This window comes from Protobothrops mucrosquamatus, unplaced genomic scaffold (genome assembly GCF_001527695.2).
Source record: "Protobothrops mucrosquamatus isolate PMUCROS unplaced genomic scaffold, P.Mucros_1.0 scaffold109, whole genome shotgun sequence".
Taxonomy (NCBI): domain Eukaryota; kingdom Metazoa; phylum Chordata; class Lepidosauria; order Squamata; family Viperidae; genus Protobothrops; species Protobothrops mucrosquamatus.
Genome location: NW_015386481.1, coordinates 23,004 through 29,613, shown reverse-complemented (window position 1 = coordinate 29,613; position 6,610 = coordinate 23,004).

Here is a 6,610-nt window from a genome sequence, read left to right as displayed (position 1 = left end):
CTCTCTACATCCCCACCAGCGTCCCTCTTTAGCGCACTGGATGGGGATCGGGGCTCCCGCCATCCGATAGACTGCTGGGCCTGATGGGGCCCCCAACACAATTCCTCTCCTCAGTGGGAGATGGGTCCACAAAGTTATGATTGTGATTGTGTGTGTTTTTTTTCTCTCTCCAAGCTTTACTGTCTGGAGAGAAGAGAAGCAGGATGCCAGGGTTGTGGTTGTGTGCATCTCACAACTGCGCTAGAGAGTGTGCATGGCTTTCCTACTCCTGCCTCTCCCCCCCCCACCCCCCCAGGAGAGAAGTCTTCAAATTGCATTAAGTAAGTTGTTTGGATCGGAGTTTGACAGAGCGTGATAAATGACAAGCCGTTTTTAAGGACAGGACTGGTTTTTCAGCTGCTCTGCAAAAGCCTGAAATGCTGACTTTCCCCTGGCGGGGCCTGCCTCAGTTCCCTGCACCGTTGGCGAGTCTCTTTTGGGGCCTCAGCTCCAGGGCCTGGCTGGTGTAGATGTAGAGATAGAGAATATAGGATGGATGGATGGAGAGAGAGAGAGAGAGAGAGAGAGAGAGAGAGAGAGAGAGAGAGAGAGAGAGATAATAGGTAAATAGAGATGTAGATAGATAGGCAGCAGACAGATAGATAGATGATAGATGATAGATAGATAGATAGATAGATAGATAGATAGATAGATAGATAGATAGATAGATAGATTGATAGATGATAGATAGATAGATAGATAGATGATAGATAGATAGATAGATAGATAGATAGATGATAGATAGATAGATAGATAGATAGATTGATAGATGATAGATAGATAGATAGATAGATAGATAGATAGATGATAGATAGATAGATAGATTGATAGATGATAGATAGATAGATAGATAGATTGATAGATGATAGATAGATAGATAGATTGATAGATGATAGATAGATAGATAGATAGATGATAGATAGATGATAGATAGATGATAGATAGATAGATAGATAGATAGATAGATTGATAGATGATAGATAGATAGATAGATAGATAGATAGATTGATAGATGATAGATAGATAGATAGATAGATAGATAGATAGATAGATAGATAGATAGATAGATAGATAGATAGATAGACAGCAGAGACAAAGATAGAGAATTGATATAGATAGATAATAGATAAAGGGATAGATAGACAGCAGACAGAGATAATTGATAGAGGGATAGATAGGAGAGAGAGAGAGAGGGAGAGATGATGGTTGTGTGAGTGATGGCAAGATGTATTTCGACATAAAACAGGCATGTGTGGGAGTTTGCGGTTGTCTAGGCAACACAGCACTCCTCGTTTTGCAAGACACACAAGGCAATTGTGTGTTCCAGGAGCTGATCCTAGCACAACAACACAAAAGGCTCTTTGGCAGGGACTGAGGTGGGCACCTTCAAAACTTGGAAGAGGAGACGAGCTGCCTCCTTCTGCAAAAGTCTCTCCTCCTTGCCGGCATCTGCCAAATGTTTGGCTTTAAGAGACAAACCTGCCTGAAACTTAATCTCGAAATTAGTTTTTAATTTAATTTTAATCTTGAAATTCCCTGACTTTGGATGCATCCCTTTCCAAAGCAGAGGTCCGTTTTTTGAGAAGAGATTTCAACAGTCTCATCTCTCTCTTTCTCTCTTCTCTCTCCTTTCTCTTCTCTCTCATTCTCTCTTCTTTCTCTCTTTTCTCTCTCTCTCTCTTCTCTCTTTCTCTCTCTTCTTCTCTCTCTCTTCTCTCTTTCTCTCTCTCTCTCTCCCTCTTCTCTCTTCTCTCTTTCTCTCTCTTCTTCTCTCTCTCTTCTTTCTTTCTCTCTCTTCTTCTCTCTCTTCTCCCTCCCTCTCTCTCTCTCCCTCTGCCTTTCATTCTCAAGTGCGAAGGGAAGAACAAAAAAACAACAACACGCACTTGTGAGTCGGGGGGGGCTACCTGTACAATCGTTAACATCTTTTCCAGGCAAGGCTGGCAAAAACTGGAGGAATCGTGGAGAAAAGAGAGCAGTGCAAGGACGATGGGACAAATGAAGGCTCGTCGCACGGAAGACCATTTTCAGTTTTAAATTGTTCTGACTAGGAGAGAATCATGTTCGTACTTTCTTGTGGCCTCCAGGAAGGGAACCAGCTAATGCGGTGATTTTTTTTTTTTTTTAGCCCTCCCCAGTCTGCCACTGCACAAGGCTGACTTTTTTTGTAGATCAAAACAGAGGCCGGAGAGGGGGGAACTGTCAGCCTTGGGGGGGGGCTTTCTGTTGCTCTAAGGGAAGGAGAGAGGGAAGGGAAGGAGGTAGGGAGGAAGGAAAGAGAGAAAGGAGAGAAAGGAAAGGAGGGAGGGAGGGAGGGAGGGAGGAGAGAAAGAAGAGGAAGGGAGGGAGGGAGGAAAGGAAGGAAGGAAGGAAGGAAGGAAGGAAGGAAGGAAGGAAGGAAGGAAGGAAGGAAGGAAGGAAGACAACATACACACAGCCCTGGAGAACTCTCCAATGACCCATCCATCACCACATTGGATGAAGAACATCTGAAGAACTTTGGGAGAAGGACGGAGAAGAGCAAATGGCTGCCACAGTTCTCAATTACGTACATTTGTGCGTTATTATTAATATCTCTCTCTCTCTCTCTCTCTCTCTCTCTCCCTCCCTCCCTCCCTCCCTCTCTCTCTCTCTCTCTTCAAAGGCCACGACAACCTGGTTAGATAAATTAACCGTAGATTTCAAGGTGAGTTTGTCACCTTGATAAAGAAGAAAATTGGGCCGGTTGAGGCTGCCTTAATGATTCAGCCAAGGTTATTTCACCAGAAGGACAGCCAGTCTGACAATAATTGGATATTTCAAGCTCGGGGAGTCCTCAAACTACGTCCACAATGGAGTCCAAAACCTCTGTTGTTACTTGACCTCTCCTGATGTGGAAGACGTTTTGAAGGGTCCACTTGGACAAGGGAGATTGCCACGACTGCAAAGTCATCCTTGAAATCGACACAAATGATGAGCAAATGACTGGGCCCGCGTCACCAGCAAGACGGTCCCGAGGTGTGATGGCACCTCCAACGCCACAGTTTCTCGCTAGACCTATGAAGCTGTCATTGTCTCATTAGTGTGTTAAGGCCCAGATGTCCCAGGAAGACAATGCCCAAAAACCTTTAAAATGATGGCGAAAGACCCCACAGCTCCTGAGGGGTCCTTGGCCGGCCGTTCAACACCCAGACAAGACATTTGTCCATCCGTCTGGAACGGTGTTTGCCCAGAGAGCTTCGACTGGCTTCCTCCCTCGCACACACCATCTCGCACACCCATGCTCGCTCTTCCATCCACATGGCTCTCCAGGTTGGAAAGATTCCCGTGGGTGTTTTCCAGGTTTGTTGGCAGGCAGCGCGCGCGCACACGCGCGCACACACACACACTCACCCCCGAAACACAAAAGATGGTAGCTTGATTTGTGCCAAATTCCAACCTTTCTCCAGGGGAACAGAACAGCTGAAAGAGCAGCGAAAAATATCTGTAGACGGGGACCTTCCCCACGGTGGGAAGACGTTGAGAATTCAGCCTGGATTTTGGGGGGTAAACGGCATAGCTGCTGGCACCCCGACCCTGCTCGCTTTGTAGGATGAAGGACGCCTGAGGAGGGGGTCCAGGAATTTGGATTTAGCTGGATCAGGCAGAAGCGATCTAATGGAGAAGAAATCATCCATTAAGCAAGCAGCAGGATGGAAATCAAAGCCACAGGAGACCTGTCTCCATCTGGCAAACATCTGAGAACCAGCGGAGACGCCGACGCAGGAATTAGATCAGAGCAAATTAAACAGACAAAGTTGAGGCCTCGGAAACCAGGATTCAAGCTGAATCCAGGTCTGTTGACCAGACTAAGCCCATAACTCCTGGCGTTTGGTGCGAGAACGATGTGGCATTCAGGAGCCCACATGGAGAAGACGACTGAGATGGCTTGGGGAGGCATCTCAAAAAGCCTGCAGAGATATCCATCTTTGCTCAGATGAAAATTAAAGGAGGAGGGAACCAGCCGGCATCCTTCCGATCCATCTGCTTGAATGTCACGATCCAATTTTCACATGCGGTCTCCTGGGACCTCGTGGCAGAAGGTCGAAATTGTGCGACATCTCGAAAGAACGTGTGATGTGACAAGTCCCATTTGGGATGGCGAGAGGTCTCCAGGGAGAGGGCAAGGCTGCGTAAGTCTCGTGAAGTCTGGGCGAAGTCACACGCTGTAGAATTCGACATCCGTGAATTAAATAATTGTGCTTTATATACAAACGCTATTTTTTTTTAAAAGTGGTCCTCGGTGTGCGACCGCAGTTGAGCCCAAAAATCTTGGTTGCTCCGTGAGAAATTTGCTGAGTTTTGCTACATTTTACGACCTTTCTCACCACAGTCTTTAAGCAAATCACTTAACAACAAATTGTTGTTAAGTCAAGGACCACCTGTATCCCACAATGGCGCGCCACTTAATTTTTTTTCAGGAGGTCCCTTCAATGTGGTGGCACACAATGAACTTCTATTCCCTGGTCTGTTTGGGTGCGTATTTCATTTTTATTCGGTTTTTTGTTCAGTTCTTGGCGATATAAAAGTCCATGAATCAACCTCAACAAGGAGGTGACCTTGATTCTCCCTCTGGTACCCAATATAATCACGAAATGAAAGGACTTCTCCATCCTGTATTTCTCGCTTGGAAACAGCCGGAGGAGTTTTACATAAAATTATCTTCGCCCATTCCAAAATGGGTTGAGCAGATCTTGATTTAAAGCAAAGGTGGAATCTCTGTCAGATCAAGGTCGATTTCTGGTGATATCAAGGGAGGGATGAATGTCGCTTCCTGGGACACTAATAAAGAAGCCGTTTGCTATTACTTTTTCTTTTCCAGGGTGGTTCTTTAGACTTCCAAACCTACCTTCGGAATATCAGAATCCTGATTGGATGGGAGGGACCCTGGAGGTCTTCTAGTCCAACCCCCTGCTTAAGGAGGAGACCTTATATAATCCCGGTCAAATAGCTCTTCAGTCTGTTTTTGAAAACTTCCAGCAATGGAACAGCTACACCCTCTGGAGGCAAGTCTTTCCACGGATTAATTGATCTGGGGGGTGGGGTGGACTAGAAGACCTCCAAGGCCCCTTCCAGCTCTATTCTGATTGATTGATTGAAATGGTCTAGAGTCTCTGGCTTGACCAGGGGGTTGGACTAGAAGATCTCCAAGGTCCCTTCCAGTTCTGTTCTTTCTGATTGATTGATTGATTGATTGATTGATTGATTGATTGATATAGTCTACGATCTCCTGCTTGAGCAGGGGGCTGGACTAGAAGACCTCCAAGGTCCCTTCCAGCTCTATTCTGATTGATTGATTGATTGATTGATTGAAATGGTCTAGAGTTTCTGGCTTGACCAGGGGGTTGGACTAGAAGACCTCCAAGGTCCCTTCCAGTACTGTTCTTTCTGATTGATTGATTGATTGATTGATTGATTGATTGATTGATTGATTGATTGATTGATTGATATGGTCTAGGACCTCCTGCTTGAGCAGGGGGATGGACTAGAAGATCTCCAAGGACCTTCCAGCTCTATTCTGATTGATGGATTGATTGAAATGGTCTAGGGTCTCCCGCTTGAGCAGGGGGTTGGACTAGAGGACCTCCAAGGCCTGTTCCACCCACAAGATTCTATCAATGACTTCCGAGGATGAAAACCCTTCTGGATCTTCCTCTTGACTCCCTGCTACCCCTCTGGCAACCGTCCGGGGGGGCGGGCTCCTGGGAGACCCAAGGCACTGAATGTGTGAAGCAGGTGCACATTCCAGGGAAGACAACAGGGCCTTGTTTCCACCAGACGCGGTCTGAACGTGGGAGAGGCAGAGGAAGGGGTGGGGGCTGGCCTTCCATCCGATGAGAACCGCAACTGTCTGTCTGCCCTGGGACAAAACGGCCAGTGTTTGGGGGAGATCCTTCAGGAGGAAGGGCCCGCTTCCAAAGCAGGGGTGCGGCAACACACACACACACACACACAAAATGCACACACACTCTAGAGAGACAAGGATGAGCCTTAATGTGTCTCTCAGCCCCTTTGGGCACACAAATTGAGGCCGCGGTGTGGTTTCTGGGTCTTTGTGTCCTCCTCCTCCTCCTCTTCCTCCTCCTTACAAACCCCACTCCCTTCTAGCACGGATGATGTCACCTAGTTTGGTAATGAAACGTCTGCAAGAAAACAGCCATGTTGGGCGAGCACCAAGGACCCCACAAACTTATGAATATTAAACAGAACTGAAGGAAATCCAGCCTCTCCCCCTATGACGCTTCCGGCACAAAGTTCAAGAAAGCGCCCAATAAAAGATACATATATATATATATATATATTTACGACATCCGCTTCCTCTTATCCCAAGAAGCATCTTCAATATTCATTAAGACCTAGAACCACTGATTAATCAGGACGAAGTTAGCCAGCTCTTTAATTCAATTGCCCATCCTTATTATCCACATTTTTTAAAAAAAACAACAACACCTCTTTAATTGTCTTTTTTAAAAAGCACATTTAAAAACACATTTCGATGCTGTCCGTAATTCGGTTTTTAGAGGCTGCTAACCCGTCTGGACCCGACTGTGGG